The following is a 10,368-nucleotide window of genomic DNA, read 5'->3' on the forward strand; positions in this document are numbered from 1 at the left end:
TGTAAATGTGGAGGCGTGACTTGATGGTACAGATTATTTACAAGCTACTGAAAAATTGGTGTCAAAAGCTCCTATCCCAGTAGGTTCAGTGTTCTTGCGCTATTCCCTCCAAGGTATCTTGAACACTGATGATCTTTATTTAACATAATGTTCAACTATGTCTTTTTTTAACTATAAATTCAGCATATACTTTTGAAGAAAATTTGAAAAAATACTCCAAAGCAAGGAGAAGCAAATAATAATCACTCATAATCTGAATATTTAGAGATAATACCCTTTAATATTTTATTTTTCCACTTACCATTTCTTTCATATATCCTTCTTTTATAACCAAAAGTAAATTGAAGCTTCACATTTAGCTATGATTTTTGTCTTCTAATTCTGTTCAGTTAGCAGTACATGCTGAGCATTTATGAAGACATAAAGTACTCTTCAAAAGCACGACTTTAAAAGGTTGTCCATTTTCTGACTTTAAGATTTGTACTATGACTCAGGTTTTCTGTTCTCAGCATTAAATATGAGGTGAGTTCAAGTCCATCACTCTTAGTAACAAGGCTGGAATAAAGTTCTGTCTTTCTCAGCCCCTTTCACCTCACCTTGTAAGGAGGCAGCTTGGATTGTAAAATGGAGATAGGCAACACCAGAGCATTTGTCTTTATGGCTGAATAAAACTCCAATCAGTCACATTGGTGTGTTCGCAATTGCCTTAATGACCAGTGCAGTCAGAAAATGAAAGGACCTCAATTGGTCCCCACAGACAGGTTGCAAAGAGTAAAATCCCACAAAGCCCTCATCATTTGGACATATCAAGCTCTCCCTACCTCATCTCCACCAGTTCTCCATCCATCACTGTGCTGGCCCACCAGTCTTCCAGAGCACCTCATGCATCCTCCTCCCTCCCCACACTTTTTTTTCCTCACATTTTTTATTGGTGCTTTATATTTGCACATACTGATGGGATTTGTTGTTACATATTCACACGCACACAATACACAATATAACAATGTAATTTGGTCAATACCACTCTCCAGCTCTTCTCACTTCTCTCACTCCTTGGTCCTTTTCCATTACTTATTTTCACAAGATCTACCTCCATCTTTCTTTTCCTTTTACCTCTCAAGCTTTTGCAGATTAAAAAAAAAATGACCCTTAATCTTCTGAGTTTGACTTATTTTGTTTAACATAATGGTCTCTAGTTCTGTCCAGTTTTCTGCAAATGTTTCATTTGTCTTTATGACTGAATAAAACTCCAATATACCACATTTTCTTTCTGTTCATTGGCTTACGGACACCAAGACTAGTTCCATAGTTTGATTACTGTGAATTGTGCTGCTATAAACATTGGTATGCATGTATCACAGTAGTATTATGACTTTAATTCTTCAGGATGGGTACTGAGGAGTTATATACTGGGTCATTTTTGGTGGCTCCATGCATAACCTTTTGAGGAAACTCCATGCTGATTTTCATAGTGGTTCTACTAATTTACAACCCCACCAACAATGTAAAAGTGGTCCTTTTTCTTCACATCTTCTCTAGCATTTATTATTATATTTTTAATGACTGCCAATTGACTGGTTTGAGATGAAATCTCAGTGTAGTTTATAAGTGTCATTGACTTAAAAACAAGTCTTTCAGGCTGATAACTGCATCATATTCAAATAGGGAGTTCATATTGGTAAGATTCAAAGAGACTGAGACTCTTCATCAGTAAACACAGTCACATTATTTGAAACCTGATCACTTGAATTATGTGGTACCTTTGTATCAACCAACTTCTGGTCTCCTAGGGCTAGACAATCTGACTCACTGAGATTAGTTACTTTATCTGTGACAGCAGTTTCATCTAGAAGCTTGCCACTCTCTTTCTTGGACACACAATCAGCATAATCCAGAAAACAGCAAAAACAAAACAAAAAAACCCCAAACAAATAAAACCTTTTTCTGATCGTTGAAACTGCAACTACATCACTTTTTTGTGTGTGTGTGTTTTTTTTTTCTCTGTAAAAATGTTGTGAATTTATTTTTGGTCTGAGGTGGTGTGCTTAAGTTTTTTGTATGAGTAGGCCCATATTCCAGGGCAATCACAAACATTACATAAGAGTTCAATGATTCATTATTTTTGAGCTATTTTTCTTGGCCTTTGTAAACAAGAGAGAATACTGATTCAATAGATCATCTTCTGACAGCTCCTCACTTCTCGGTCTTTTCACCATGGATGACTTCATTGGGAGACTTAACCATTTAGTACTAATCATTTGTTTAATGCCCACAGTACTTACTTGGATTTTTCTTCAATTGTGGAGTATCTGGAACAATATCCAACTTGAGTCTAGGGCAATAATTCCTATGCAGATGCTATTAACAGTAGATGACTTTTGCCATGTTTTTGGCTTCCAAGTATGACTTCTTGATAGGTCAGGCACAGCAATGTCTGGATTGTAATTGTCTATCTGTTCAAAATATTTATCTCCTATTTCTGTGAGCTATTTGAAGAGCTCCTGAGTCGTCAACATATCATCCAACGTAATTAGTGTTTCAGATCAATGTCATCTTTGGAGTCATTCAAAATGACAGGTTTCCTTTTGATGTGATCAAAAACTAGTTGAAAAAGGAAAGTATTGTTGGCTCAAATAAATCCTTTGATGTAATCCTCTGTTTATCTTGAAACAGAGGATTACATCAAAGGACATTATCTTGAGATAATGTTCAATTTTCTTGATAATCTTTATGTCTGGATTATTGTTCATATGAGCACTGTTCTTTAAATTTAGTTTTTATTCTAATTTGTTATATAGAAGAATGCATTACAATTCATATTACACCTGTAGAGCACAATTTTTCATATTTCTGATTGTATACAAAGTATATTCACACCATTCGTGTCTTCATACATGTACTTAGGGTATAGATATCCATTTCATTCCACCATCTTTTCTGCTCCCATGTGCTCTCCCTTTACCTCCAAGTCCTTTGCCCTATCTAGAGTTCATCTAATCCTCCCATGCTCCCCCTCCCAACCTCATTACGAATCATCCTCCTTATATCAGAGAAAACATTCAGCATTTGGTTTTTTGGGATTGGCTAACTTCACTTGGCATTATATTCTCCAATTCCATCCATTTACTTGCAAATGCCATGATTTTATTCTCTTTAATAGCTAAGTAATGTTCCATTGTGTATATATACCACATTTTCTTTATCCATTCATCTACAGAAGGACATCTAGATTGGTTTCACAGTTTGGCTATTGTGAATTGTGCTGCTATAAACATTGATGTGGCTGTGTCCCTGTAGTATGCTGTTTTTAAGTCCTTTGGGTATAGACCAAGAAGTGAGATAGCCGGGTCAAATGGTTGTTCCATTCCCAGTTTTCCAAGGAATCTCCATACTGCTTTCCATATTGGCTGCACCAATTTGCAGGCCCACCAGCAATGTATGAGTATGCCTTTTCCCCCACATCCTCGCCAACATTTATTGTTGTTTGTGTTCTTAATAGCTACCATTCTGACTGGAGTGAGATGAAATGATTTGCATTTCTCCAGTTGCTAGAGATGTTGAACATTTTTTCATATATTTGTTGATACATTGTGTATCATCTTCTGAGAGGTGTCTGTTCAGTTCCTTGGCACATTTATTGATTGGGTTATTTGGGGGGTTTTTGGTGTTAAGGTTTTTGAGTTCTTTATATACCCTAAAAATTAATGCCCTATCTGATGTACAAGTGAGTGGTAAAAATTTGCTCCCAAAGATGTAGGCTCTCTATTTACTTCACTGTTTCTTTTGCTGAGAAGAAGCTTTTTAGTTTGAATCCATCCCATTTATTGATTCTTGATTTTAATTCTTGCTAAAAGAGGCTTATTAAGAAAGTTGGGGCCTAATCCCACATGATTAGGTTGAATTAGGTCCTCAAATCACTTTGAGTTGAGTTTTGTGCTTGGTGAGATATAGGATTTAATTTCATTTTGTTGCATATGGATTTCCAGTTTTCCCAGCACCATTTGTTTGAAGAGGCTATCTTTTCTCCAATGTATGTTTTGGGCAACTTAGTCTAATATAAGATAACTGTAATTATGTGGGTTAGTTTCTATGTCCTCTATTCTGTACCATTGGTCTACCAGTGCCAATACTATGCTGTTTTTTTTAAAAATTGTTTTAGTTGTTGATGGACTTTATTGTCTTTATTATTATGTGGTGCTGAGGATCGAACCCAGTGCCTCATGGAACCACTGAGCCACAACCCCAGCCCTACCATGCTGTTTTTGTTACTATTGCTCTGTAGTATGGTTTAAGGTATGGTATAGTGATGCCACCTGCTTCATTCTTCTTGCTAAGAATTGCTTTAGCTATTCTGGATCTCCTATTTTTCCAGATGAATTTCATGACTGCTTTTTCTATTTCTATGAGAAATGACATTGGGATTTTGATTGGAATTGCATTATATCTGTATAGTGCTTTTGGTAGTATGGTCATTTTGACAATAGTAATTCTGCCTATCCAAGAGCAAGGTAGATCTTTTCATATTCTAAGTTCTTCTTTGATTTCTTTCTTTAGTGTTCTATAGTTTTCATTGTAGAGGTCTTTCACCTCTTTCATTAGGATGATTCCCAAGTATTTTATTAATTAACTAATTAATTAATTTATCTATTTATTGAGGCTATTGTAAATGGGGTAGTTTTCCTTGTTTCCCTTTCAGAGGATTTGTCACTGATATATAGAAAAGCCTTTGATTTATGGGAGTTGATTTTATATCCTACTACTTTGCTGAATTCATTTACTAGTTCTAAAAGTTTTCTGGTGGAATTTTGTGGGCCTTTTATGTATAGAATTATCATCAACAAATAGTGCTATTTTGAGTTCTTCTTTTCATATTTGTATCCCTTTAATTCTTTCATCTGTCTAATTGCTCTGGCCAGTGTGTCAAGAACTATGTTAAATGGAATTGGTGAAAGAGGGCATCCCTGTCTTGTTCCAGTTATTAGAGGGAATGCTTTCAATCTTTCTCCATTTAGAATGATGTTGGCCTACAGCTTAGCATAGATAGCTTTTATGATGTTGAAATATGCTCCTGTAATTCCTAGTTTTTCTAGTGTTTTGAACAAGAAGTGCCGCAGTCTGGCTGGGCACAATTCAGGAGCCACTTGTCAAAAGAAACTAACTTTATTTTTAGAACCACACAAGATAAACAAAACAGCTCCTCAGGAAAAAACCCTCAGAGCCCAACTGCCACCACTGGCTTCCCACAAGCCACACACCCCAACAACCTCTTCCTCCCACAATCTTCCTGCTCTTGAGGCCGATTGGCTGGGTCGCATGGGCGGAGCCAAAAAAGTCCCCCAATGAGCAGCTCCGTGGTCTGAAAGGGCAGGGAAACAGCCCAATGAGCATCACCACAGAGGAGCCAATCAGCTAGATGTTGCTGGGGCCGCTGTGAGCCAATCATCAGCTGGCAGTCTGAAAGTTTGCTGGGGCCCCTTCAGCTCATCAGCTGGCAGTCTGAAAGTTTGCTGGGGCCCCTTCGGCTGTGGCTCTCAACAAAGAAGGTGTGCTGTATTTTGTTGAATGCTTTTTCTTCATCTATTGAGATGAACATATGATCAGTCTGAGTATTTGCATTCCTTTGCTAAACCAGTTCCACACAATGACAAGAGATAGTCACAACCTGAAAGAATGCAAATGTAATAGAACTTCTCTTCTGCACATACATCCCCAAGCTGTCTTCAAATGCCTAGCTGAGCCTGATCAATCTCTATTCCATTTCCAAACTGATCCATTTTAAAAATCACCTTCTTGTAGCCCAAAGCTAGGTCAGAGTTTTCTATTATTATAGCTTGTACAATGTCAGTTTTGTCAAGACAGGCCAACTGTGCATCAGCTTCATATGGAGCCATGAGAAAATCTACTTCCTGAGAGTGTGCTGCCTTAATTACTTTGTGAGCCATGGCATGTGTGATATTGATTGAATTAATGAAACATTTTCAGGCTTCTGTGACTTTCCCTTCGTGGAGAAGCTGCTTTCCCTTAAGAAGATCTGCTTTTTATCTTTCTGTTCTAGACCTCTCTATTTCCTTTTTTAGATGGTAAAGTACATGCATCAAATACAAGAATAGGTGACCCCATGAGATAGTAACATATTTACAAATTTCACACACAATTCTATGTATCTATCAGTAGGTTCCCATTTTAGTAGCTTTTCAGCATATGCAATAGCTCCTTTGTGAAGCTGACAATAGGTATTCACAAGTATTAGCTTCCCTTTATACTTCCTTACATGGATGGGCTCAGAAGTTTCTCTGATAAATTGTAGTAATTCTTGTATCTGCATAGTCTCCCCCATTTAACCTATTGCTATCCTATTAGAGCTCTTATGGTCTAGTCCAATCATTTTCAAATTGCAGAAGTTGGAAGATTTATAACTCCCCTCCAGTGACTGAGTCACTAGTTTTGGATTGTGATGGGATATTCTGGATGCAGGTGGTCAAGTTACAGCTTCCGATCATTAGTCTCCTATCTCTCGGGTAATATCTCTAATAAGGGTTGTTGGTCACATTGAGGAAAATGAAAAGTGACATACATTTTGTGAAACTTAGGTAAGTTTCTCCTAAGTCAGGTAAATAGCCTCCGGTAAGTATTTCCTCTTTGGCACAGTAGAAATGACTGCGTGCCACTCAAGGAGATCACTGGTGGTATCCAAGAAACAGTACCAGCAACAACTTCACTACTTTATCCTGTCTCTAGAGGATGTGCAGCCATGGCTACAAGCCCACTTCATACTCCACATTTCTTTTGGCTTGAGCCAGTGCAAAAAAGGTCAAGGATGCAGAAAACAGGTAGCCTGGCTACAGTCGCAAGCAGAGGACAGGCCCTTCGTGTATTTTGATTTGTATTTCCCTAATTGCTAATGATGCTGAACATGTTTTTATAGATTTTTTGCCTATTTGTATTTATTCTTGTGAGAAGTGTCTGTTTAATTTGTTTGCCTATTTATTAATCGGGTTCTTTGACTTTTTGGTGTAAAGTTTTCCGAATTCTTTATATATTCCAGATATTAATTCTCTGTCAGAAGAGTAGCTAGCAAAGATGTTCTCCCATTCTGTAAGTTCTCTCATCACATTCCTAATTTTTTCATTTATTGTGCAGAAACTTTTTAATTTGATGCCATCTCATTTATTAACTTTTGGCAGTATTTGCTGAGTTTTAGGTGTCCTATTGAGAAAGTTGTTGCTTGTACCCAGGTGCTGGAGTGTTGATCCTACATTTTCTTCCAATAGTTGCATAGTTTCTGGTCTAATCTCTAGGACTTTGATCCATTTTGAGTTCAATCTTGTTTAGGGTGAGAGATAAGGGACTAGCTTCATTCTTCTGTGTAAGGATAACCAGTTCTCTTAGCACAATTTATTAAAAAGGCTGTCTTTTCTCCTGTTTGTTTTTGACACCTTTGTCAATGCATCTGTGAGGGTTTCTGTAATGTTGGTTTATGTGTCTGTTTTTATGCCAGTACCATGAAGTTTTTGTTACTATAACTCTGTAGTATAATTTGAAATTGGGAATTGTTATCCTCCAATGTTGCTTTTTTGACTTAGAATTGCTTTGGCTATTCTGGGTCTTTTATTTTTCCAAATGAATTCTAGAACTATTTTTTCAATTTCTGTGAAGAATGTCATTGGTATTTTGATGGGGATTGCATTGAATGTGTATTTTGCTTTTGATAGTATGGCTATTTTAACTATTAATTCTGCCTATTCATGAACGTGCCTCCCCACAGTCTTGGTTTGTCATGACATGTGCTTCTTTTCTCTTTTGATTTTGTTCCCTTCTATTATTCTTCAAGTCTCAAAAGTCTCTTCCTTAATGCTTTCTTTACTTCTTTACAGAATTAATGAGTCTTTCAGAGAAATTGATCCATTTTTCATTTTAGTAATTCTATGAATTATTTTGTTTGTTCATTTGTTATGTTTCTTACTAAGGCAGGGATGGTGCTTGATTCACTTTTTAACTTCATCACCTAGACCTATGCTTTATCCATAATAGGTACTTAATATTTGTTGAGTGGATGCATGGCGGATAAATAAATGAACAAATGAATAAATGATTCACTCTGGAATCACAGGAATAGAATTATGCTATGTTTTCTCTGACTAGTATTATAAAATGACCTACAATAATTGGAAATGGTGTTTTGCATATATGTTTACAGATCCACAATAAATACTATAGATGAGCTAAGTGCACCCATAAAGACATTGTCTCGCTCCCTCTCTACCCTTGTATTATGCTGTCTCTGTGTCCATGTGCCAGCCTTCTCTGAATTTGTCCTCCTTGCTGTGTTTCCATCCTCCACAAGGCATTTGCATTAGCTGTTTCCCCATTTAGCAGTCTCATCCCTTTCTTCCTCACTGTTGACTCCTTTTTACCCTCCAGTTCCCTATTTAGTGTCCACTTCCTCCAGGAACTCCTCTACCAGTAGTAATGATGGTAACAAAAAGAGTGGATAATATTAATAGCTAGAATTTATTAGAGGACACTTTATATGGCCGAAACTGTTGTGAATAATTGTATTGATGATCTCATATAGTCCTCCACAACAACCTTCTGAAGCAGGGACAAATATTAACCTCATTTAAAAATAAGGGGCCAGCTGTGTTGGGCTCCCATACTCCCATAAACCATAATCCCAGTGGCTTCCGAGGCTGAGGCAGGAGGATCACAAGTTTGAGTTCAGTCTCAGCAACTTAGCAAGACACTCAGAAACTTAGCAAAACCCTGCCTTAAAAAAAGAAAAAGAAGAAGAAGAAGAAGAAGAAGAAGAAGAAGAAGAAGAAGAAGAACAACAACAACAACAACAACAACAACAACAACAACAACAACAACTGGGGATATAGCTCCATAGTAAAGTACCCCTGGGTTTAATCCCTGGTACCAAAAATTAAAAATAAGGAAAAGAAGCTCATAGAAATTATAGTTTACCCAAATCCACACAGCTAAAGTATGCTAAGGAAAAGTATATGTTCTCTTTACAGTTCTTATAACAGGTGCAATCAAATATTTCTTTGAGTTGTTGATTAATGTAAATTAATTACCTGTAAAGACTATTAACTTAATAGGTTGACTCTATCCCTAGCTTCTTACATGGTGCAAGGTACATTTGAGATAGTAAATATTTGTTAAATAAACATATTTTTGTTTGATCCATTATTTCAGGGTAGAATTTATTGGCACAGTGTTTCTATTTCTCTATAAATGCCAAAGCGAGTTTTATTAGGACATATTAGTATGTCACTCCTTAATTAGAGTTCTGTTTCTCATATGGCCATCTAAAATGAGGGAGAGTTTGTGCATGATGATGTGGAGACTGCTGGTCTCCCAGAGACATTATTATCTACACATACCTATACTGGCCTTAAAGGATGTGATTTCAGTCCCAGAAGCCCTGCTATCTGGTTAGTGATATAGCATATTGCTATGTATAATCCTGAAACAATATGGTTTGTCCTTTAAAAAATGCTCCACAACATGTTTTCCTTTGGCCCAGTGGCAATATTATGTCATTCCCAAGGAATGTTTCTTTAGTATCCAAAGGCAACTTTAGCTTAGTTATCAGCAGTTCACCCAGAGGTTCATTTGTATGCTTTGAATGGCAGAAGAGGAAAAACCCTAAAAATCTAGTTTAAATCTATTAAGCGGATCATCCGGGGTTTGGTTGGCTGCCAAAATACACCATGATAAGATTTTCAAATCTAATAATGGAGGAGATTAGAAATTGGTGTCCGTTACAGATTTGCGGAAACCTACTTCTTTGCATTAAGACTTAACAGCTGAACTGAGTGAAATAGTCACCCTTATTCCCCTCCACCCCCATTTAGCTATAAGTGTCATTTTGGCCCATGGACCAATTCTCTTCATGGCATCTTGGCAACATTCCTTCATTAAAATATATAGTGAGAATTCTACGTAACAGAGTTTTCTATGTTAGATCTTTCATTTCAACATGGGAAACAATGACCAGGAAGGGAGAAAGGATGCCAAATAAACTATGTTAAAGTTATAAATTATTTGTGGGTTGCCATTTTCATTAAAAAATTAGGTGCTGTTACTTCTTAAAAATTCTTTGACAAATCCTTTGGGGCTGCTGTGTATTTATCTATCTACTGTGTCAGTTCTGTAGGTCAATAAGTTTACACAACTGTATAGGTGGTCTAGGCACAAATGTTTTCCTAAAATATGCAATTCATGGGGGTAGATTTTTCTACTTAGTTACTATTTCTTTCTTAGAAATTAGAGTGTAATAGTCTCCTCTAATTTCAGAAGTGTGAGAATTAAACTATAATTTCAGAATTTTGAATCTTTTCTAGGAAACAGCTACTGTAC

At 36.7% G+C, this 10,368-nt stretch overlaps 1 pseudogene; it reads right to left on the reverse strand.

Annotated features, from left to right (window-relative positions):
• Positions 1–1,685: 1,685 nt before the first annotated feature.
• LOC143401902 (exonuclease 1 pseudogene) lies at positions 1,686–6,325 on the reverse strand (annotated as a pseudogene).
• Between the last annotated feature and the right edge of the window lie 4,043 nt (positions 6,326–10,368).

The sequence above is a fragment of the Callospermophilus lateralis genome, chromosome 6 (assembly GCF_048772815.1).
Source record: "Callospermophilus lateralis isolate mCalLat2 chromosome 6, mCalLat2.hap1, whole genome shotgun sequence".
Taxonomy (NCBI): domain Eukaryota; kingdom Metazoa; phylum Chordata; class Mammalia; order Rodentia; family Sciuridae; genus Callospermophilus; species Callospermophilus lateralis.